Genomic DNA, 25,867 nt, shown 5'->3' with positions numbered 1-25,867 from the left:
ATAAGTCAGAAATGAAAGGCTAAGCTAAAAATATAATCATAAGATGAGGATTTGGTCGTCTGGACCTGATCTATTAGAATGAGGTTCTCAAGATCAGATTCCTCAGAAACCTCTATACTGAAAGGGCAAGAGGAGAAAAACAAGTCACAGAGAAGGAGCCCCAAGAGATGTGCAAGAAGAGTTAAGAGAGTATATCATCTCAGGAGTCAAGGCATTGCAAAGAGTAGGAAGTCAAAGGGGGTAGACAGGCCTTAGGGAATGAAAAATTAGAAAATTACACTGAATTCAACAGCTTGGGGGTCACTTTAAGAGAGTAGCCTCTGTAGAGTAAGACACAAGAGCTGCGGGGATGGAGGATAATATGCAGAGTGGGAAGCTAATGATTTATGAGTGTCGATACTGTAATTTCACCTCTCAGGAGGTAGAAGAGACAATGATGATGATAGTAAGAGTAACCACCACTTACTGGGTACTTGCTGTGGACCAATAACTGTGCTAATTGTTTTATGCTTATTATATACTCATTAATTCAATAAATATTTATTAAGGACCCCTGTCTCCAACAATATCCCAAATTCATCCATTTTTCATCATGCCCACTGTGGTCACACAAGTCTAAATTCCCTCTTTTGCAGTAGTTGAAATTTTCAGTTACAACTTCTGCAAAAGCCTCCATTGCCTCTACCCCATTCTCTCAGTGCATTATCTACAACAGCAGCCAAAGTGTTTAAAGTAAATTAGATCAAATCAAAACCCCTCCAATGACTTAATTTCATTTACATAAAACCCAAACTTCTTCAAAGTCCTGTGTGCTCTTACCCCCACTTTTCTTTCCAACCCCATCTCTTACTCGTCTCTTTTTTTCCCCAATGCTCTCACCACACTGGCCTTTTTGTCACTTCTTGAACATACCAAATTTATTCCTGCAGATAAAATATTTAGAAGTCAGGGTAAATAAGCAGAGACAGATGGCATGAATGATACTAAGAAGGCCACAATCCAGAATGATTTCAAGATTTTTTTGACATTCCTTTCCCTAAGGTGGTATTGAAATGTGATGCATAAGATGTCGGCTTCTGACACTGGTTAATCTGGATTCAAATTCTGACTCTACTACTCATTGGCCATCTGATGTTGGTAACCTACTTAACCTCTCTAAGCCTCAGTTTGAAATAACAAAACTTCTATAAAGAAAACAATGGGAGGTGCCTGTTATGTTACTAAGAATATTAAGTTAGAGAATGCAAATAAAACACTTTGCATATATGCCTTGCTATAAATATTAGCAATAGCATATTTAATGTTATTTAGCCTGAATAATACACTTAATAAATACTGAGCGCAGTTCTGCACTCTATGCTAAACTCTGGGAAAAGGACATTTGCCCTTATGGAGCTTATAGTTTGTATTTTTTAAGGGGGAGGGATTTTTAAATAGTATATGCAATAGAAAAGGAAAAATAAGTTCATGATCAGTTCTCTGATGAAGATGCTATAATGTTCACAGATATTAGAGAAAAAAACTGAACTCAGTTTGATTTATCAAGAAACACAACCAATTTTCAAAGGGCAGAAAATTAAGTGAGAAGTTTACTTGATGTTCAAAACCCAATTATCCCTTGAAGACTACTATGTGACAGGCACACAATGCAGAGATGACCAAGAAAAAAGGAGCTCTACTTAAGCAGTTCAAAACATAAGGAGAAAAATCAAAAAATAGTTGCAAAGCAATGTGTCCAGCCAGTGCCGTAACAGGGGAAACAAAGGGTAGTATAGGAACCCTGAGGAAGGAGCTTGAGCTGAGTCTTGAAGGACACAGAAGGGCTTCATCAAGTGAGCAAGGCGAGTGGGTTCCCAGCAGAGGGACATATGGTGAGAGTTTGACAAACTGATACTTACAGATGAAGATTAAAATATTTAACAGCCATTATGCAGTGGGTGCCAAATGACTTGGAGCCAATACAGTTGCTCCAATACTGTTACACAAATATGAGCCACGTGCTTGGAGTTGATGGGGCTGCTGGGAAGAGCCACCCTCAGTTGTTTGAGCTTTCCAAAGTTAAGTCTCAGACATCTAAGAGATGAGCCCATCTCTACTACTTCCTCTATGAATTCCTAATCCACAGAATCAGTCAGCACACACACACACACACACACACACACACACACACACAGTGCAGTTTCATGCCACCAGCTTTAGGGTAGTTTGCTATGCAGCAACTATAACTGAAACACACCACATAACAGACTGGAACACAGTAGAATAACACAACAAAATGGACAGTCTTCAACATAATCTAAGAACACCAGGCAGATTTTAAGCTGAGGAGAGGGTAGGATGAGCTGAGAATATGAATTTTTTTAAGGAACATATGATGAGAAATGAGAAATTACATTTCCCCATGTTAAGAACAATATGGATCAATTATGAGGTTAATGGCATGCCAATAAAGGGACGAGGAATTAGAAAATGAAAAGTGCACCTTGAAAAAAGAATTATTGCATAAAAAGGGGAAACAGTATGAGGGAAAAGAGCTAAATGACTCAAAAGATACCATAGTGTTTTTGAACTCTGCCGGCAGCTTCTAACCTTGTGAAGACTAACTTTCTAGTTAATATTTGTGCAACTTAAGTGATGAAACTCAGTTAAACTGGTCTATTTTTGATAATGTGTGTACAATGATTTTTTAAATCGAGCAACTCTCTACTACGTAAGGTAAATCAAAATCAAATTTTATTTTATTAAAGGAAGACTCCTACGATTCTAGTGGCAAATATTTTGAGGCTTGTCAAAATTATGCTGGCATCAGCACACTTCCAATGAACAATAAAAGAAAAAGGTGTTGGAAAAGAAAGCTTATAATCTACTCATGATGGAAAGATTTTTTGAAATTTTTTTCACAGTGGCCTTCTTTAACAGTAGAGGAGAACATTCTAGCACCCGAAGCTCCTCTATGTGACAATATTTTCTATGTCTATTTGCTAGCTAAAGGACAGTCTAGGGGTAAAATTCTTCATCATTGCTTTGAACCAACTAAAAAGTTTCACATTTTGTGAGTTTAATAGGATTGAGAAAATGTCCAAAAATAGGTGTTTATATTTCCAGCATTGCTTATGATAGAATAGAATAGATTTTTAGCTCAGCCACAATATAGCTTTCCATCTCCCTCTCACTATGACTTGAAAAACTCAATTATCTCAATGTCTGATATGGTCTGGGTCAGTTCTGTAATTACAGCTAAACTCAAAGTTCTAGCAAGTTCTGCAAACAAACACTGATAAATCTAAGGGTAAGGTTAAAGCTTTATTTCTTACTTTAAAAAAGTATATATCCACTATTTGGCTGCTGGAAGACGAAAAAAATTGCAAAGACTGGTATTTAAATGACCATACTATAGCCACAAAAATTAAAAACAATTATTTTAATGACATGGTACCCCTGTTCCAGAGTCCACTGATTCTTGTAACTCTTATGTAGCACCAAAATCTATTCTATTCATTAACTTTTTCAGGAAGTTGCTCTCATTCAATTAGGGTTACCAAATAAAATACAAACATTGCATGGGACCTACTTATACTAAAAAATTATTCGTTCTTTATCTGAAATTCTTACATAAATATGCATCCTGTATTTTTGTTTTCTAGGTCCAGCAAGTACATGGAATACTACTGGAAGGACTCTTGTCCTTTCCCATGAACCCTCCCCCTCCCTCCTGGGGATATCTAGGATTTTGACACTAATCTTATTACCACAGCGATACCAGAAGTTCAAACAAGCACAGTCTATGTTACACATATATAAAACCTTCAGTGTCCAGGTTTCATAGAGACCGGGATGTTTCCGGAGCTGTCTAGGTGTTCAACTTCTCCCTCCCCACCCGCCCACACAGACACACACACATACACACAGAGGTAATAAGCTAATGTTCACCTCATTTTGCCCTCCAACAAGACAGAGTAGATCTTGCAAACAGGAAGAAAGGCCTCTCCTCTATGTCCCAGCACAAGGGCCCTCCTGTGAGCACCATCCAGGCTCCTTGGGCCTGCACCACCATTGTCTGCTTTATTGGTTGCTTCCCCTTGATAGGCAACGTCATTGTATCATCAAACATCCACATAAATAGACTCATGTTTATTCTGTAATTAAAAGGGAACAGTTTGGGTTACTGGAACAAGTCTCTCCTTGTTGCAATTTTTTGCACACCAGCTGGAGAAGATCTCTGATCTACACTGGGTCATTTTTCTCCCACTTAGTCCACCAAATCTCCAGCTCAGGCCCACCCCATTGATTAGTACCGTCCTGTATGATACTCTTGTTGCAGTTAGAAGGAATTAACGGTCCTCTAGTCTAAACCCCGTGTTTGACAAACAGGACTCTCGAAGTCCAGAGAGGTGATGTAACACATGGCAACCACAGAGATAGTTAGCAGCCTGTACTGGACAAGGCCCCGGGTCTTCCAGCCATTCAGCGTTCTTTCCGGCACCACCTTGTTCCTCCCTCAACAACATACCTTTATCTAAAGCAGAGCTGACAAAGTAGAATCCAAGGAAAACAATTCTTGCTAGGCAGTATTATAGGAAATTGCTTTATAAAACAGACTATTAATTTGATCACTTATAACAAATGACCATGTCCCTTGTGGAATAAATAATAACTCTTTTCTAGAGCAGGGTTAGCAAACTTTTTCCATAAAGAGCCACACACAATCTGTGTGTCTCACTCAAATCTCCTTTTAGGAGAATATAGCTTAAGAGGCTCCAACTGCCACATTTTTCAATCCACCAGGGGGCATCATTTGCCCCATAACCACGTTCTCCTAGGGCTATTCTCAGCCCACAACTGAATATGGTGGGGGTACTACAGTGGGCCATTTCTGTCTAACATGAGATTACTCTAAAGCAAAGGTTGGAAACTTTTCTATAAAGGTCCAAATACTTAATATTTATATTTTTCCATCCACATGTTCTCTGTTGCAACACTTTAACTCTGCCAGTTAAGCACGAAAGCAGTCATAGCCAATATGTATATGAATAGACATGACTGCATCTCAATAAAACTTTAATTGCAAAATCAGGTAGCAGGCCAGATTTGTCCCATGGGCCAAATAATTTACCAACCTTAGCTTGAAAGAGCTCAGGGGCTACCCCTTGACCTGACAGAACATTTCTCAAAACTATGCATGATCTGAGGCTCTTCCTACTCAGTCTCTCCCTCTGTCTCTCCTTTCACTTCTCTCAGACCTGTCCACTCCTGCTCTCTACCTACTCCTCCTCCTTCCAGTTCTTATTCTTCACAGGTATTTCACTCAATAAAGTCTCTTGCATATATCATTCCATGTTGGTATCTGCTACTTTGAAGACGCAACTGGCATTCCTTGTATTTATTTTAAATGTGACTGGCTGCCAGTAGATTCTGTGTAACTAAGTTAGGAATAAAATGAGACACAAAGTAAAAATTGCTGCATTGGTCCCATTCAAGCAAAAAAAAGGTAACTAAAAATAAAATGGTATATATAAGTTAAATATACTATAAGGTGGGAAAGAGGGAGAGTATAATGTAATAGAAATTATAAAGGACTGCCCTCAAAAGATCTGGGACAAGCTCTTGCTTTGCCATTTTCTAGCCCTATGGCCTTCACTCTTTAAACTCATCTCAGAAATGGCTTCATCCCACATTGCCTGCCTCACAGGATTGTCAAAAGCAAATCACTAGCATTCAAGTCATCACTTGTGTTTGTTATCACATTTGAATCGTTGCACCTCTTTTTATCCCTAGTCAAAGCCACATCATTTCATTGAGGAGTTGAATTTTTTATTTTATAGGAAATACAAGGTGATCCCCTGTAGAGGTATAACAAAGCCTACGCACACTTCAAATAAGTTATCCTGGCCGGCCATTGGCCTTAGTTGGAATATGATGATAATGCAGCCAATGTTGCAAACTTGATCCCATCACTGACCAATTCACTTTGAACTGAGGACAAACAAGGCATGTCTCACCTGTGTCAATAGGCCTGCTTCCAAAAGGAACAGATAAACCATCACCATTACAGAAATAAACACTCAAATTTCATCTTTATTTCTACACTGAACTAATAATGCCTCTTTTAATCTACCAGGCTCAAACCAAAAATTTCTCAATGGCCCCTCCAGACTGAAATGGACTGGTATGAGTTACCCTTGATATGAAAGGAGGCAAGAGAAATAACTGAAAATATCCTCAAGTTTGGGTTTATTTGAGAGAGAGGTACAGAAGACCACAACCAGATTCATTCTGTACCTGTGTGATTTTCAACAATCAACATTAGTGTATTGGTGCAGGATATGTAAGATAACTCGTTTGTCAGGAGATTGGAGTGACAATAACAGACTCAAGGACTCAAAGTTGTAGAAAGAATCATAAGAAAGGAGAAAGGTAAAAGGCAAGAAAAGGCTTTCAAGAATACATACTAAACTGTGAGAAACAAATGTAAATCTATAAATCAGTCACAAAGTTTACTTATCATTTATTCAAAAATATTAAGCACCTACTGTGTGCTAGCCACTGCTCAAGATACAGAGATGTTGGGGTGACCAAGATAGGCAAGAGTCTGCTTACATTTTATCATGAGAAGACAGCCCAAAAAAGCAACCCATATTTAATTATTACTTTTAGAGGTTGATAACAGCTAAGAAAATAAACCCAAGTAAAATAAGGCAGAGAGAGGAAAGGCTGATTTGGATAATGTGATTGGGAAGGTCTCCCAGAAGAAGTCACTTTTAACCTAGAAGCAAATGAAGAGAAGATGACAGCCACAGGACGCCTGGGGAAAGGGGTTTGTATATAAAAGAAATTGTAAGTGCAAAGGCCCTGAGGCAGGGACAAGCCCAGGAACAGAAAGAAGGCCTGTCTGCCTCGAGCTTAGTGAACCAAAAAAGTAGTGCGAAATAAAGTCACAGAGATAGGCAGTGGCCAGATCAGGCTTTTGAGGTCATGATAACGAGCTCAGATTATTCCAAGTGAAATGGGAAACCATTGGAGATTTTTATCATCAGATTAATAGATGGAGATAAGCAGATCCACCAAAATGACTCCTTAAAGGTATAGATGTTGCCTTGCTTACTCCTCCATCCCCTTGATAACTAGTCAGTGCTTAAAACACATGGTGCGTTCTCATTAACGCACATTGCATTGAATTGAGAAAAACAATTTATGTCCATCTTGCACCGATCTTTATGAGCCCCATAAGGGAATATAATTTAAAATATATATATAATTCCAGTGATGAGAAAAATATCTGGTATTGTAATTTTCAGAAATACTTGTGAATGAATGAATGAATGAATGAACCAGATACTGAAATTGGAGAGTGGAAGACACAGTTGCTAGACTGATTTCATCCTAGGGAGAGAGGTTACTTTCAGGACCCACTATAGCTAAGGAACAATTTTGAAAGAGAAAGGGAGCCGCTGTAAATCATATTAGGACAACAGGTGTGAAGTGGGACTATCTTGAGCACTCCAGAACATATGGTCACCCTGAATACAGTTTTTATTAAATCTCCCCAAATCATCAACACTATCCACAGCTCCAGACTTGCAAGAAAAGTCTGATGATTATTTTCTTAACTTACTTTGTTTTCAAACCAAGCTAACAAGAAGAACATTAATGTTAGAGATTAACATGTAGATAAAACAGGTAAATTCTTCTCACTTCTTCCATGGAGATAGCAATGTGCTATTTTTCCCCCAAACTATTGTTTATTGATATATTAACCCAATCACAAAGTCAAGAATCATGGCATACTGTTCATAAAATTATTTCACAATTGTTAATGCCTTTGAAATCAAGCCACCAGTCTAGTTGCTTTTATTTTCTCCTTTTAAGCCTCTGACCTCTCATTTTCAGGCAATACATTGTGGTTTATGGTTGGTTGGTTGGTTGGTTGGTTGATTTGTATTCCCTTTGATGAAGGCAGTGGTATAATATAGCACTTTATTATACTTTGCTTTCAAACATGAGTGATTTTCCCACTGTTTTGTCAGTTTTGGGAATGAGAAAATAGGTTTTGTCTAAACAAGTTCTCTAATAGTTATCCTGGTAGGCAGGATCCCTAGAATCATATTTATTTGCTTAAGTTTACTTCTCAGCTAAATTGCCAGAAAGGCTTGGCTTGTCAGAACAGGGCCTGAGCGAAAGGAAAGCTATGAAAGGGAAAACTAAAATGATAGAGTTGAAGTTTCCTATTTGAGTTTGCAGTTTCCTCTATATTATTCTAAAGACTGGCATGGATCAGGGTGCAGTTTGAGGAATGGGAGATGCTAGAGAGTATGCCTACCTGGCGCAGCCTCTCAGAAGCTTGTTAACTTGAATTCCAATGCTGTAAGTTCAGCTTCACAAAGTAATGTGACTACCGAGGAATGTGGGGTTTCCCAAAGGAGCTGGGAAAAGGCCACAGTTGTTCTCTAGTTACACACAGCAGGAGACACCTGTTAATTCTCTGTGTCAGTTCTGTAGAAATGGAAACCAATCATGTCCTGAAAGTGACCCCATCATTTCTACCCTAAGCATGACAAGATTCGTTCTGTTTGGGGACATTTGCAATAGCTGTTCCTCTACCTGAAACATCTTCCCCCAAATCTTCATGTGGCTGACTCCCTTTCTCCATTCAGGTCAGATTTTATCTCCATTGAGCAGCCTTTCCCAACATTATTCCCACTCATTACCCTGTTTTTTTTTGTTAGTAGCACATGTGTCTGTTCACTTACATGTCTATGCATGAACCACATGTTCTCTTCACCTTGCTCCAAACATTCACACACTCCCAGCTTAGCTCTCCAAAGCAGGAAACTTATCTGTTTTGTTCACTCTTATAACCCTAATGTCTGGAGCACTGCCTGGCACAGGGTTGTGCACAGTAAAACTTCAATAAATGATAAATGAATAAATGTATGTCCTTCAGGGTCAACGTACTAAGACCTTCTCCAATAGGTATCCCAGGTCCCTTCTTACTAGAGGACCTGCTAGCTGCTACAATCACTCTGGCACTGAAGCACTAACTATCTTGAATTATGACCTACCTAGTTTCATATGTCCTTGTCCTATCTTTAAACAGCTAACTCATGGGCAACTCAAGACCACATGCTATGTCTGGTCTTCCAATGTCATATTATGTTTGGGTGCTGAAGTAACTACTTCCCTTTCTATACTGTGTTTCATGTACACCCAAACCACTTTTGATTCAACTATGTACACTTGCATCCAGCAATAGAGCTAATCAGGTTAGAGTGCTAAATATATGTCTGTTGAACCACACTTATATTCCTTTAATCACTTGTGCAGTGTATGGTTTAAATATCTGTTCCCTCCAAAATGTATGTTGAAATCTAATTGCCATCTTAACAGTATTAAGAGGTGGGGTCTTTTAGAGATGAGTTGGCCATTGAGGGGTCCACACTCATCAGTGTGATTAATGCTGTTATGAATGGCAAGTCCAGCCCCTTTGCCCTTCTACGTTCTTTTTTTTTTTTTTAGAGAGAGAGCCTTGCTCTGTTGCCGAGGCTAGAGTACAGTGGCACAATCTCAGCTCACTGCAACCTCTGCCTCCCGGGTTCAAGTGATTCTTCTGTCTCAGCCCCCTAAGTAGCTGCGACTACAGGTGCACACCACTACACCTAATTTTTGCATTTTTAGTAGAGATGGGGTTTCACGGGGCTAGTCTTGAACTCCTGACCTCAGGTAATCTGCCCACTTTGGCCTCCCTTCCTTGGATTACAGGCACATAAGTGCTGAGACTACAGGCATTAGCCACTGCACCCGGACTGCCCTTCCACCTTCTGCCAGGTGATGACACAGCAAGAAGGACCTCACAGATGCTAGCACCTTGATCTTGGACTTCTCAGCCTCCAGAACTGTGAGAAAATAAATTTCTCTTCATTATAAATTACTCAGTCTCAGGTATTTTGTGATAGCAGCACAAAATGGACTGAAACACTCAGCATGGTTGATAGTAATGCTTCTGAAAGAAATATTCTTATCGCACTCCAAAATAATCCATTGTCTTCTAATTGAGAAAATCAAGAAGAGGTATTATACAATAAGAAAGCAAAGAAATGGTATTTTCCTTGAGAAGCTCTAAAGTTAAATATGAGTCTAATAAAACCAGTCTTTAATGGTATTCATTTATCCAGGATCAATTACAGTCCTTTATTCTCTCATAGGTAATAAAAGCAAGTTAAATTTTCCCATCTGGCAGGCTGTCTGTCATAGGCCCTTGCAGTCCCACATCCAATTGCGATGTGTGCTTACGAAGAGTATAATATATTTGTTCCCAAATCCTTTTTTTGCCAGTTATTATTATAATGGAACAATTTAATTAAACATTTGGTAAATTTATAAAATATGAATGAGAAAAAAAGAATTTTATTTACATAAAAAGGTTAAGGACACTCAATAAATATCTTTTAAAAATCTCTGTTCAATTTAATCCAGTGAGATAACTATAAATAATCAAGGAAATTTTGTAAGAGTTTAGAATTCTGCCCTCAAACTGCTTCACAAATGTCTTTAAGTTCTCCAGTTGAAAGAAATTGGAACTGGAAATTACAGGACATGTATTTTGGGTATGGGTGTTTCAAAAAAATAAAACTATACTAAATAGCCTTAACCCTGCATCAAAAGATGGCAGGTGAATATTCATGCGTATGGTGATCAAATAAAATATTTAAGATATGTGCATGTCATTTTCTGGTATCCTCCACATTAACAGGCTTTTTGATCATTTTCCTAACTAGCAGTACTAAACACAGTTTACATTAATATTTTTTTATTATATGCAACAGGGATCAACTCTGTCCACTTAAGTCCAAAAAAATGAATTGATTAGAAGAAAATGGATTACTCATCAAATCAAAAGAAAACCTGACAACTAGGCTTTAGAAATGACAGAAACCAGGAAATTTTCAGTGATCTGGAGAGAAGCACCTACAGAATGGTATAGTCAGAGAGACACTGAGATGATTATTCAGTCCTAGCCATTTTGTCTATATTCTAGATACAAATTTTAAGGTGAGAAACATTGCTTATCTTAAATTGCATGTATTTTTCCACCCCTTGGAATGGGAAGGTCAGATATATCGACTAAGAATCCAACTCATACTGCATGCGATGGAGAAAACTAATTATCCAAAGGTAATGGAGGTGCTAGTATTAGAAGGGGAAATGCATTCTGGGAAGAAAAATACATCAAAAGTCCAGTGGTTGAACATCTATTCAATGGCAGATGAGAGGAAAGACATTCTTTAATGCGCTCCATGGTAGTTCCCCAGAATTATTTCTTTCATGCAACAAATAGTTACTGAGCAGGTTCTCTGTGCCAGGCACTGTGCTGTCAGGGATCTAATATAAAGATATAGTCCTTGCCCTCCCACAGTTTACAAGCCAGTAGAAGAGTGTCCTGAATCAACAGACATTACGATGTAATGTCGTGGAGATGTTCAAGATAAGGAATGAAACCCCTGGGAAGAGCACTCCTAACCCAGCCTGGAGATCTCAAGGAAGGCTTCCCAGAGGAGCTAAGATGTGAACTGAACCTTGTGGCTGTTCTGGAAGGATGAGGCTATATTCCAGATAGAGGGGATACAGGAAAAGCCAAAGTAATAAATGTTATGGAATAAAATAAAGAATAGAGAGAAGATAGAGAATGCTCAGTTAATGGGGGAGAGGGCTACTACTTTTTCAGGTAAGGTGGTCAGGGAAAATCTCATTAAGAAAGGGATATTTGAGCTGTTGCCTAAGAAGGCTGAGGAAGTGAGCCATGTAGGTATCTCTGGGAAGTGCTCTAGGTAAAAATAGCAGGAAAAGTACTGAGGTGGGATCATGCCTGGAAATTTCTACTTGGCTCTCCGTTGTCAATTCAACTCGTATAAAACTGGGCTTATTGTCTCTCCTCTATGTCATCCCACAAACTTGTTCCTCTTCTAAGGTTCCCTGGTTTAATAAATGCCACCAAAGCTAATCAATCCAGCAATCTAAGAGTGATTCTTGACTATCTCCTCTTTCTCCCTTCCATTATCTAATACTTACCAATCCTAGTTTATCTACCTTCTAAATTTCTCTCAAATCTGTTCTTATCTCCCTTTGTCCACACCCTTGTCAAAGCCACCATCATTGTTCTCTTGGATGTTGCAATGGACATCATAATTACTCTCACTACCCCTTCCAATTCACACAGCAGCCAGGATGCATTTTCAAAGATGCAGACTAGATCATGTCAATTACTTGTAAAAACAATGCAAATTAGAAACTAATGGCTTTTCATTGCCTATAGGATTCAATTCCAAATCTATGATATGGTTTATGAGGATATTTGGCACCTCCTGCCTTTTCAAACCCATCTCGTGCCACGTCCTTCCCTGTTCACAAGGGTCTATATTAAATTTACAGTCTGTCAAACATACCACATTCTGTTTCACTTTTAAGGCTGTAATGTGTTCTTCTCTACGCCAGAACTTTCTCTTCACTTGTGGCAGCACCATCACCTTCACCTAGACAAGTCTTCTTTATACTGTAAGACTTAAGCTTAAACAAGTCCTTTTGGGAGTCTCTGGTCACTCTCACTACATTCTGTATTTTTCCTCTCACAATACTCATCACATGAGGCTGTACACTACTGAACTTATGTGAACCATGTGGTAGGTTTCTGTCTTTACAGTCTTACAGGATGCTCCCCTGAGGAACAGAACCCCAGGAAACTGTTCTCTATTTTGATCATGGTTTGCAGATTCCTCCTTCTCTGCAGTTCACATCAGAAGTCCTAATTGTGACCATAGATGACCATGAAAGGAGAGGCTTCCTGATACTTGCTTCTGACACCACTTCATTACCCAGTATCCTTATGGAAGTTCAAGGAGTTCCTTTCTGTAGAGTTCAGGCAGTTTTTCAAAGTCAAACAGAGTTGGGTTGGGGTGGTAAGATAGAATAATAGTCTTTTAACTCTGCTCATTCCTGAACTCGCTTGTCTGCAATGAGAAAGGCCTTGCTTCCTAGTATTTAGGAACTCTTCCACATATATGATCCCTTGTTCCTCAACACTTTCCCTCTGTCTTCAAAATTCATAGTCCTTTCCTACTTATGCATTTCCTAACTAGTGTTTCCAACTTCTCCACCTTTCCCCAGGATGCTTCACCCCTGTCTATAGAAGTAACCAACTCTTAGGTCTCCAATCCCTTCTTGTATCCTACATACTGAATATCAATGTTCTTTCTTCTCTGCCTAGTTCTTCTGGTTCTTCAATGTAGAGGGAGATTCTGATACTGTGAATGGAGAGAAAACAATGATTGCCCCTATTGCAGCTATTTTTCCATTGAAAATCCATTATCCAACACTGTCCAAAAGATAACTTTTCTTTGGAAAATTTTCCACTTGCAGGACTTAAACTTGGAGTTAAATATCACATTAAAATTTCAAGCTAAATTAACAAAAGAATAGAAACAGATTAAAAATTCCAAACCAGAAGAGAGAAAAAAGTTGAATGCACAAAGTATATTTAATCATTTTTTTAAAAAGAAGAAAATAGAAAAGAACATAATCTTCATAACCTGGAATTTACCAATGGATTTTTAGATATGACACCAAAAGCATAAGTAACGGAGGAAAAAAGAAAAGATAAATTGAACCTCATCAACATTAAAAAGTTTTGTGTATCAAAATATATTATCATGAAAGTAAAAAAACAACCTACAGAATGAGAGAAAATATTTGCATACCATGTTTCTGATAAAGGTCTAGTACCCAGAATACACAAAGAACTCTTATAATTCAACAACAAAAAGACAAACAGCTCAATATAAAAAATGGGCAAAAGTTTTGAATGGATGTGTCTCCATAGAAAATATACAAATGGCCAACAAGAACATGAACAGATGTTCAACATCATTTGCACTTGGGAAATGCAAAATGGAGATACCAGTTCACAGTTACTAGGTGGCTATAACTGAAAAATAAAAAATAACAAGTGGCCTTTGGGGTTCCTTTTGCATCTATTGAAGTACAGAGTCAGAAAAACCAATAGATTATAACCTTATACATAGTTACTGGAAATGTAAAATAGTACAGCTGCTGTAGAAAACAGCTTGACATTTCCTCAAATGTCGAACATGGCATTACCATATTACTCAGCAATTCCACTCCTAAGGATATACCCAAAAGAATTGAAAACAGGTATGCAAGCAAATACTTGTACATGTAACTTCATAGAAGTACTATTCACAATAATCAAACTGTAGAAATAATCCAAATGTCCACCAACAGATGAATGAATATGAAACCACCATCACAAAATTATAACTGAGAAAATTATTACAGTGAGAGAGATCTGGCCTAACCAACTCCATCTTGTTTCCACCCTCCAAGCTGTCCTGCCTGAGGACTAAACTGCCTTTGTAGGACTAACACAGTAGCCATAAGATTAGAAATTATGGTTTGGGTGTCATGCAGCTAGAGGCTACAAAATTCTGATCCTCCCCAGATTGCTCCTGGAGGGGATAACATCACTACTGTAAAACATAACATCAGTGCTAGAGATATTTTGCAGACCCTGCATTGATGGATCAGCTGGCACCACCCAGGTCAATAAACTGGCTCATCTGGTCTTGTAGTCCCCACCCAGGAAATGACTCATTGCAAGAGGATAGCTTCAACACCCTATCATTTCACCTCTGACCCAACCAGTCAGCACTACTGACTCACTGGCCCCTACCCACCAAATTGTCCTTAAAACCCCAAATCTTGAATTCTTGAGGTGGTTGATTTCAGTAATAATAAAACTCTGGTCTCCCGTGTAGCTGACTCTACATGAATTATTTCTTCTCTATTGCAGTTTCCCTGTCTTGATAAATTGGCTCTGTCTAGGCAGTGGGCAAGGTGAACCCACAGGGTGGTTACAGATAAACAAAACGTAGCATATATATATATACACACATATATATACACACACACACTCACATGTAGTCATATATGACTATATATAATCATATATATGTCATATATATATATATATAAAAGAATGAAGTACTGCTACCCATTATAACATGGATGCAACTCAAAAACATGCTAAGTGAAATAAACCAGACACAAAGTCACAGATCGCATGATACCATTATATGAAATAACTATAATAGGCCACAAAGACAAAAAGCAGATTGGTGGTTGACAGAGGCTGGGGGAAAGAGCAAGTGGAGAGTGACTGACTAATGGGTATGGAGTTTTCTTTTGGAATGACAAAATGTTTAGGACTTACTATAGGTGGTAGTTGCACAACATTGTGAATGAAGTAAATGTCACGAAGTTGTCTAGGAGACATTGGAGAATCCTTATATATGTAAAAAAGCATTGCAAAATGTAATGTAATATGTAATCAAAGATCAGTGATAATTTTATTATTAATTTATAATTATTATTAATCTCTTGTACCATATTATATCAATGTTTGTATCTTATATCATATTAATTCTCCTATTATTAAAAAAAACACTTAAAATGTGAAAGCTTTAAATTAAAAATACTGCACTTCTTTCTCCCATTACTTCAAGCCTATCACCATTTACTGGGAGTCCTGAATGACCCACACTAGGAACTGCTACTCTTTTTTTTTTTTTTTTTTTTTTTTTTGAGAGGGAGTCTCGCTCTGCCGCCCAGGCTGGAGTGCAGTGGCCGAGTCTCAGCTCACTGCAAGCTCCGTCTCCCGGGTTTACGCCATTCTCCTGCCTCAGCCTCTGGAGTAGCTCAGACTTCAGACGCCCGCCACCTCGCCTGGGTAGTTTTCTGTATTTTTTTTTTTTTTTTAGGCGAGACGGAGTTTCACCATGTTAGCCACGATAGTCTCGATCTCCTGACCTCGTGATCCGCCCGTCTCGGCCTCCCAAAGTACTGGGATTACAGGCTTGAGACTGCTACTCATTGAACTGTGCTATCTTTTAAGACTTAGGCCATCATTTCTCTGAGCTGACAACAGGAAGGAACTTGGGACCAAATAGCTCAAAGAATATTTTCAAACTGTTTCCCTTTAGAGAGTTCTAGATGAAATGACATTTTCTAGCTAGTAGAAATGACAGATGATTACCAGGGTTAAAACATTTAGATTCTTGCTTTCCCCAAATGCAGTTTTACTTCTGGCTTTTCCCAAATGCAATGAAAATTGAGTTGAATTAGTCTTTACACAAACTGGGAAATATAGCCTCCACTTTAATATTAAATTATATTAAAGAAAAAACTGTTAGCAGGTTTCTTTTTGAGCTTTTTCCATTTTTACATTTATTAAATGAACTAGAGTAGTAATTTTACTTCATGGGAAATACCAAAATTATGATAGAAAAAGTTGTCTGGGAAATTGGGTTAAACTTGAGCTATAAAAATCAGAACAATTTTGACTCTCAAACTCTAGATCATCAAAGCATTTCCCTACAACAGCTAAAACTTCAAAATATTTTCAAATTTGCTACCAAAAACTCAAGAAATGCTAATGGTTAAAATATCAACATTGAAATATTTATGCTAACACATCTCTGGTTAAGATATGAAAGCAGGAGAGATGGAAAAATTCATCAAAGTGTGCAATTTTAAACATGATAAAAGAAAGTCAGGCTACCCAATTCTAACTAAATATAGAGAAATTAAACTCACCTCATTTTGTACCTATTTTTAGAGCAAAGAGACCTTGCTAGGTGGGGAAAAAAAAAAAAAGTATGTTTAACACTATTTTTTTTATTACAGTTTAAGTTATGGGATACACGTGCAAGAACGTGCAGGTTTGTTACATAGGTATACACATGCCATGGTGGTTTGCTGCACCCATTAACTCGTCACCTACGTTAGGTATTTCTCCTAATGCTATCCCTTCCGTAGCCCCCCACCCCCCAACAGGCCCCTGTGTGTGATGTTCCCCTCCCTGTGTCCATGTATTCTCATTGTTCAACTCCCACTTATGAGTGAGAATATGGGGTGTTTTGTTTTCTGTTCCTGTGCAGGAAACTCACACAGTTTGCTGAGAATGATGGTTTCCAGCTTCATCCATGTCCCTGCAAAGGACATGAACTCATCCTTTTTTTGGCTGCGTAGTGTATATGTGCTACATTTTCTTTATCCAGTCTATCATTGATGGTCATTTGCATTGGTTCCAAGTCCTTGCTATTGTGAACAGTACTGCAATAAACATATGTGTGCATGTGTCTTTATAGTAGAATGATTTATAATCTTTTGGGTATATACCCAGTAATGGGATTGCTGGGTCAAATGGTATTTCTGGTTCTAGATCCTTGAGGAATTACCACACTGTCTTGCACAATGGTTGAACTAGTTTACACTCCCACCAACAGTGTAAAAGCATTCCTGTTGCTCCATATCCTCTCCAGCATCTGTTGTTTCTAGACTTTTTAATGGAGTTGTTTTTTTCTGGTAAATTTGTTTAAGTTCCTTGTAGATTCTGGACATTAGCCCTTTGTCACATGGATAAATTGCCAAAATTTTCTCTCATTCTGTAAGTTGCCTGATCACTCTGATGATAGTTACTTTTGCTGTGCAGAAGCTCTTTAGTTTAATTGGATCCCATTTGTCAATTCTGGCTTTTGTTGCCATTGCTTTTGGTGTTTTGGTCATGAAGTCTTTGCCCATGCCTATGTCCTGAATGGTATTGCCTAGGTTTTCTTCTAGGGTTTTTAGGGTTTTAGATCTTAGGTTTAAGTCTTTAATCCATCTTGAGTTAATTTTTGTATAAGGTGTAAGGAAGGGGTCCAGTTTCAGTTTTCTGCATATGGCTGGCCAGTATTCCTAACACCATTTATTAAATAGGGAATCCTTTCCTCGTTGCTTGTTTTTGTCAGGTTTGTCAAAGATCAGATGGTTGTAGATGTGTGGTGTTATTTTTGAGGTCTCTTTTCTGTTCCATTGGTCTATATATCTATTTGGTACCAGTACCATGGTGTTTTGGTTACTGTAGCCTTGTAGTATAGTTCAAAGTCAGGTAGTATGATGCCTCCAGCTTTGTTCTTTTTGCTTAGGATGGTCTTGGCTATACGGGCCCTTTTTTTGGTTCCATATGAAATTTAAAGTAGTTTTTTCTAATTCTGTGAAGAAAGTCAATGGTAGCTTGATGGGGATGGCACTGAATCTATAAATTACTCTGGGAAATATGGCCATTTTCACAATATTGATTCTTCCTATCTATGAATATGGAATGTTTATCCATTTGTTTGTGTCCTCTCTTCCTTCCTTGAGTAGTGATTTGTAGTTCTCCTTGAAGAGGTCCTTCACATCCCTTGTAAGTTGGATTCCTAGGTATTTTATTCTCTTTGTAGCAATTGTGAATGGGAGTTCACTCATGATTTGGCTCTCTGTTTGTCTGTTATTGGTGTATAGGAATGCTTGTGATTTTTGCACATTGATTTTGTATCCTGAGACTTTGCTGAATTTGCTTATCAGCTTAAGGAAATTTTGGGCTGAGACAATAGGGTTTTTTAAATATACAATCATGTCATCTGCAAACAGAGACAATTTGACTTCCTGTCTTCCCATCTCAATACTGTTCATTTCTTCTCTTGCCTGATTGCCGTGGCCAGAACTTCCAATAAGATGTTGAATAGGAGTGGTGAGAGAGGGCATCCTTGTCTTGTGCCAGTTTTCAAGGGAATGCTTCCACCTTTTGCCCATTATGATATTGGCTATGGATTTGTCATAAATAGCTCTTATTATTTTTAGATAAATTCCATCAATATCTAGTCTATTGAGAGTTTTTAGCATGAAGGGGTGTTAAATTTTATCGAAGGCCTGCATCTATTGAGATCTATTGATATCTATCTGCATCTATTAAGATAATCATGTGATTTTTATCATTGGTTCTGTTTATATGATGGATTACGTATATTGATTTATATATGTTGAACCAGCCTTGCATCCCAGGGATGAAGCCAACTTAATCATGGTGGATAAGCTTTTTGATGTGCTGCTGGATTCAGTTTGCCAGTACTTTATGGAGAATTTTCACATTGATGTTCATCAGGGATATTGGCCTGAAATTTTCTTTTTTTTTTGTTGTGTCTCTGCCAGGTTTTGATATCAGGATGATGCTGGCCTCATAAAATGAGTTAAGGAGGAGTCCCTCTTTTTGTATTGTTTGAAATAGTTTCAGAAGGAATGGTACCAGCTCCTCTTTGTACCTCTGGCAGAAGTCAGCTGTGAATCCATATGGTCCTGGGCTTTATTGGTTGGTAGGTTATTAATTACTTCCTCAATTTCAGAGCTTGTTATTGGTCTATTCAGGGATTTGACTTCTTCCTGGTTTAGTCTTGGGAGAGTGTATGTGTCCAGGAATTTATCCATTTCTTCTACATTTTCTAGTTTATTTGCATATAGGTGTTTATAGTATTCTCTGATGGTAGTTTGTATTTCTGTGGGATCAGAGGTGATCTCCCCTATATCATTTTTTGTTGCATCTATTTGATTCTTCTCTCTTTTCTTCTTTATTAATCTGGCTAGTGGTCTATCTATTTTGTTAATCTTTTCAAAAAATGAGCTCCTGGATTCAAGTGATTTTTTTTTAAGGGTTTTTCATATCTCTGTCTCCTTCAGTTCTGCTCTGATCTTAGTTATTTCTTGTCTTCTGCTAAATTTTGAAATTGTTTGCTCTTGCTTCTCTAGTTCTTTTAATTGTGACATTAGGGTGTCGATTTTAGATCTTTCCTGCTTTCTCCTGTGGGCATTTAGCACTATAAATTTCCCTCTAAACACTGCTTTAGCTGTGTCCCAGAGATTCTGGTACATTGTGTCTTTGTTCTTATTGGTTTCAAAGAACTTATTTATTTCTGCCTTAATTTTGTTATTTACCCAGTCGTCATTCAGGAGCAGGTTGTTCAGTTTCCATGTAGTTGTGCGGTTTTGAGTAAGTTTCTTAATCTTGAGTTCTAATTTGATTGCACTGTGGTCTGAGAGACTGTTTGTTATTATTTCCGTTCTTTTGCATTTGCTGAGAAGTGTTTTATTTCCCATTATGTGGTCAATTTTAGAATAAGTGTGATGTTGTGCTGAGAAGAATGTATATTCTGTTGATCTGGGGTGGAGAGTTCTGTAGATGTCTATTAGGTCTGCTTGATCCAGAGCTGAGTTCAAGTCGTGAATATCCTGGTTCATTTTCTGTCGTGTTGCTCTAATATTGACAGTGGGGTGCTAAAGTCTCCCACTATTATTGTGTGGGAGTCTAAGTCTCTTTGTAGGTCTCTAAGAACTTGCTTTATAAATCTGGGTGCTCCTGTATTGGGTGCATATATATTTAGGATAGTTAGCTCTTCTTGTTGAATTCATCCCTTTACCATTATGTAATGCCTTTCTTTGTCTTTTTGATCTTTGTTGATTTAACGTCCGTTTTATCAGAGACTATGAGTGAAACCCCTGTTTTTTTTTCTTCTGCTTTCCATTTGCTTGGTAGATCTTCCTCCACCCCTTTATTTTGATCCTATGTGTGTCTTTGCACTTGAGATGGGTCTCCTGAATACAGCACACCAATGGGTCTTGATTGTTTATCCAATTTGCCAGTCTGTGTCTTTTAATTGGGGCATTTAGCCCATTCACATTTAAGGGTAATATTGTTATGTGTGAATTTCATCTTGTCATTATGATGCTAGCTGGTTATTTTGCCCATTAGTTGATGCAGTTTCTTCATAGTGTTGATGATCTTTACAATTTGGTATGTTTTTGCAGTGGCTGGTATGGATTTTTCCTTTGCATATTTAGTGCTTCCTTCAGGAGGAGCTCTTATAAGGCAGGCCTGATGGTGACAACAACTTTCAGCATTTACCTGTCTGTAAAGGATTTTATTTCTTCTTTGGTTATGAAGCTTAGTTTGGCTGGATACGAAGTTCTGGCTTGAAAAATTCTTTTACATAAGAATATTGAATATTGGCCCCCACTCTCTTCTAGCTTGTAAGGTTTCTGCAGAGATACCCACTGTTAGTCTGATTAGCTGCCTTTTGTGGGTAACCTGACCTTTCTCTCTGGCTGCCCTTGTTTTCCTTCATTTCAAACTTGGCGAAGCTGACTATTGTGTGTCTTTGGGTTGCCCTTTTCAAGGAGTATCACTGTGGTGTTCTCTGTATTTCCTGAATTTGAATGTTGGCCTGTCTTCCTAGGTTGGGGAAGTTCTCCTGGATAATATCCTGAAGAGTGTTTTCCAAGTTGGTTCCATTCTCCTCGTCACTTTCAGGTACACCAATCAAACATAGGTTTGGTCTTTTCACAAAGTCCCATATTTCTTGAAGGCTTTCTTTATTCCTTTTAATTCTTTTTTCTCTAATCTTGTCTTCATGCTTTTTTTCATTAAGCTGATCTTCAATCTCTCATATCCTTTCTTCCACTTCATCGATTCAGCTATTGATACTTGTATATGCTTCACAAAGTTTTTGTGCTGTGTTTTTCAGCTCCATCAGGTCATTTTTGTTCTTCTCTAAACTGGTTATTCTAGTTAGCAATTCCTCTAACCTTTTTTCAAGGTTCTTAGCTTCCTTGCATTGGGTTAGAACATGCTCCTTTAGCTCGGAGGAGTTTGTTATTACCCACCTTCTGAAGCCTACTTCTGTCAGTTCATCAAACTCATTCTCCATCCAGTTTTGTCCCCTTGCTGGCGAGGAGTTGTGATCCTTCGAAGGAGAAGAGGCTTCTGGTTTTTGGAATTTTCACCCTTTTTGTCCTGGTTTTCCCTCATCTTCGTGGTTTTATCTACTTTTGGTTGTTCATGTTAGTGATCTTTAGATGGGGTTTCTGTGTGGATGTCCTTTTTGTTGATGTTGATGCTATCCCTTTCTATTTGTTAGTTTTCCTTCTAACAGGCCCCTCTGATACAGGTCTGCTGGAGTTTACTGGAGGTCCACTCCAGACCCTGTTTGCCTGGGTGTCACCAGCAGGGGCTGACAAACAGCAAAGATTGCTGCCTGTTCCTTCCTCTGGAAGCTTCGTCCCCTAAAGGGGCACCCATCAGGTGCCAGCTGGAGCTCTCCTGTGTGAGGTGTCTCCCAGTCAGGAGGCATGGGGGGGTCAGGGACCCACTTGACGAGGCAGTGTATCCCTTAGCAGAGCTCAAGCACTGTGCTGAGAGATCCGCTGCTTTCTTTAGAGCCAGCAGGCAGGAACGTTTAAGCCTGCTGAAGCTGTGCCCACAGCCACCCCTTCCCCCAGGTGTTCTGTCTCAGGGAGACGGGCGTTTCATCTATAAGCCACTGACTGGGGCTGCTGCCTTTCTTTCAGAGATGCCGCCTTTCTTTCAGAGGTGCCCTGCCCAAAGAGGAATCTAGAGAGGCAGTGTGGCTACAGAGGCTTTGTTGAGCTGCGGTGGGCTCCACCCAGTCAAACTTCCTGGCAGCTTTGTTTACACTCAGTTGGAAATGCAGAAATTACCCGCCTTCTGTGTTGATCTCACTGGGAGCTGCAGACGGGAGCTGTTCCTATTCAGTCTCCCCCTCGGCAGCTCTTCAGACTAGAAGCCATGCCTCAGGCAGCAGTGAGGCCAGATAGTAGATTCTTGTGTGGCTACCCCCACTATTTTTATTACATGGCTACAGAGCTATTTCATTATTCAACAAAATGCAATCAAACCTTCTGTCAGTAAATGGAAATATGTGGATTCTAAAATAGAGGATTTTGCTCCCCACACTCAGGCTAATGAAGCTAGCAGTTTAAAAATCCAAAAATTATAAAGTGAAATGCTCCCTCCTCTTCTGATGGTATTCCTGAACTCCAATAGACAGTGCTGGGCCCAAGGTCCTTGTCCATCCAATGGTTTGATGAAAAATCACTGACATGAGGCAGATTTATCAGTTGGAGAAAAGACACAAAAATTTATTTAATGTGTATACATGGGAGCCTTCACAATGAAGACCCGACCTTGCAATGAGGTACAGAAACTTACAGAAAGAGTGAGGGGTTGGATGGACAGAACAGGTTACAGGAAAGGGAGAAGAGGAATTCTACTAATCATCAATAAATGATTACTAGGGAGAATGATTGGATCCAGAGAAACAGAAATTAACTTGCAAATATTTCTCTTTGAAATTTCAATGATCCTTGGAGACAGTCATTATCTTGAAAAAACAGGGTTTGTTCAGGTGTAGTTTCATTCTTGGTCATCTTTTCTGTAATGGCCAGAGAGGGAACAAGAACAATTGTTCTCCTTGGTGGGTCAGATCTTAGGCAGACAAAGGAACTTCAACGTCTAAGAGAGGTCATAGAGACCTTGAAGGCTTCTTCAGTGCAGCATGTCAAAAATGCCATATTTGGGGGTATTGTTTCTGAGCCCCAACAATAGCCTTGTAGGAGAACAGAATATGCCACCCTAAATTATGCCTTTTTGGCATAAGGGTTATTTTGAGCTGATTATTTTGAGAAATGGCAGACACGTGAGAAACTCTGAAAACAGAGTTAAAGCTACCCTTTTTGTAAGGGAAATTAACATCTATACCAAAAAAACTCAATTTGTAAAGCTCGCTCTCTTTCTCTCTCCCTGCCCCCCAACCCCTAGCCAAGAAGGGATGTATGATCATAAATCATTTGAGACCCACTTAAATCTGCATAACAAACTTTTCTCTTATTTACTATGCTTTTCCCATACCCTTCTTTGTCTCAGTGGTAGATTGTCTGTAAGCCCAAGTCTAAACCATCTCTTTGAGATTTAGTGATTTCTCTAGATAGCTCCCATGTATACATGAGGTTACATGTTAATAAATTCTTATCAATCTGTCTTTTGTTGTAAGGGCCCATTCAACTAAAAACTATGAAAGTAAAGAGAACATTCTTTTTCCTCTCCTTAAATAGGGAGCATATGACTAAAAATATTCAGTCAAAAAGAATTTTTCTGAATTGATGCTGAGTTTCTGTCAAGAAAATTTGTGGATACCACACAAGGGAAAAAATGGGAAATTAAAATTCTCACTTTCTGGTGCATAAAGCAATGGGTTCATTTGTTAATATGGCTTTTACTTCCATTATCAAAATTTGAACTTTTATGGTACATTAGCTGAGCTATTTCTAACATTCTTCTGAAAATGAGAAGATTCATGTCAAAAATTGGCTGTGACCTATTTCTAATAAACAAATGGATAAGTGAGTATCAGCAGCCTCTGCAATTCCCACTGACTTGAAAACTGCTTACTTTGAACCATTCAGGATAATTCTAGAAAGTTATAATGATTTTCTGGGAACATGCAAATAATGAAACTCTGAGAAAGTGATTACATTACCATAGTTTTACTCTGGAACTTGGCATAATGAAACTGAATCTTTTGTCAACAGTTAAAAATATTTGAGATTTGCTGAAGCAATCTAGTGCTAATGTCTTGAGGTGACTTTATAATTGAGACAATATGAGCCCTACTGAATGCAGTTATTGTGATAGAAAGCTAATCTAAAGAAAATAGGAACACGATAGACTGCACACATTCTCAACCAGTTTCAATTTGGTATTTCAGTTTTAACAGTAAATGTATCAGACTGCTGAATATTTTATTGTTGTATAACCACCAAGGATACTGTGTAGACAGGTAAGATATTTTAATTTTTCCCCTTCTGGTGAATACAAGACCTATCAATGTCAGGAGTGGCACAGTGCAGCTGTAAAGCAATATTTTCTTTTGCATTCCAAGAGCAGAAAACATCTCTGGCTGCCAACAGTATCTGCATTTAAATTCTTCAGAATCACAGTTTCTTGTTCTTGCAAAGGACACACATTAGGGCCTGAATAGCCTTTGAAAGTCATCTTATTTGTATTTGAGTGAGGGCTAAGTTATATACTTTTCCATGCTAGGAAGAAAGAAAGTGGACTAAAGAAGAAAGATAACTGTTTGAAATGCACAATGCCTTTACTAGGAACTAAAGGAATTGCATTCAGTGGAAGCTGAATTTCAGACTAGTAAATGTGTTGGTAATCCTCTCTTTGTTTACTGAAAATGAATCACTTCTCAATTTCTGAAAGGAAACAAAGAAATGTGCCCTGTGTTTGCAAAGGCTATAAATCCTCTCTAGTTGAGGCCACTTCGAGCTCACTGAGACTGCTGGTAAGGTTGAGTCAAGCTTTCAGGAATGCATGGCGCAGTTTCAAAAAGAAAAAACAAAATGTGTTCTGAGTCAGCAGTGTTGCTGAGCAAACTGATGATGAGGTTTTCTGCAAAATCAACCTTCAGCTCTGTGCCCACAGTCAGGTCACCCATTTATTCCTCAGAGTCAAATGGCAAATGTGTTCGTGCTGGTAAAGGTCAGTCAACACATCCAACTCTTACCCTTGGAGAGAAAGCTGGAAACCATCTTGGACACTTCTCATTGGCTTAGGAATGTCAGCTGAACTTGGAAACCTGCCCAGACAGTATTTTGCCATGACTGGCAGAGATAGGGTCTCCCATCGACTTCTCAGAACCACACTTGTAAAGATTAATTCTTTTGCACAGGAAACACCAACTTTCAAAAAAGTTGGTAACACTGTATGTTCCTGGTTCCTTAGCAAAGCTTGCTTTCAGTACTATTCTTAAGATATTGAATTGAGATAAAATGACAGTCAGTGAAAACCAGTACCATTGGTGTCAAAAACTTGAAGAAGCTTCTCTCTGAACATTTAAAAATTAAGGTGTGGGGGTGAAAAATCAAATCTTAGGTGTTGGACAGATTTTCTAAGTGATCTGTTTTAGTCCACAGGTTCATAAAAATCATTAAATAGCGAGAAGAACTTTATTTGCCAAAATACTAACAATATCAGAGTTTTTTAATACAAAGAATCTAAAAACACTTTCTAGAACATCTAATATTTCAAATATGTCAGACATTAATCTGATGTAAACTTGTGCTCCTGAATAAATTATCTATACCA

This window comes from Piliocolobus tephrosceles, chromosome 10 (assembly GCF_002776525.5).
Source record: "Piliocolobus tephrosceles isolate RC106 chromosome 10, ASM277652v3, whole genome shotgun sequence".
NCBI classification, from domain to species: domain Eukaryota; kingdom Metazoa; phylum Chordata; class Mammalia; order Primates; family Cercopithecidae; genus Piliocolobus; species Piliocolobus tephrosceles.
The sequence above is the reverse complement of the archived record's forward strand: the minus strand, read 5'-3'. Positions refer to the sequence as shown.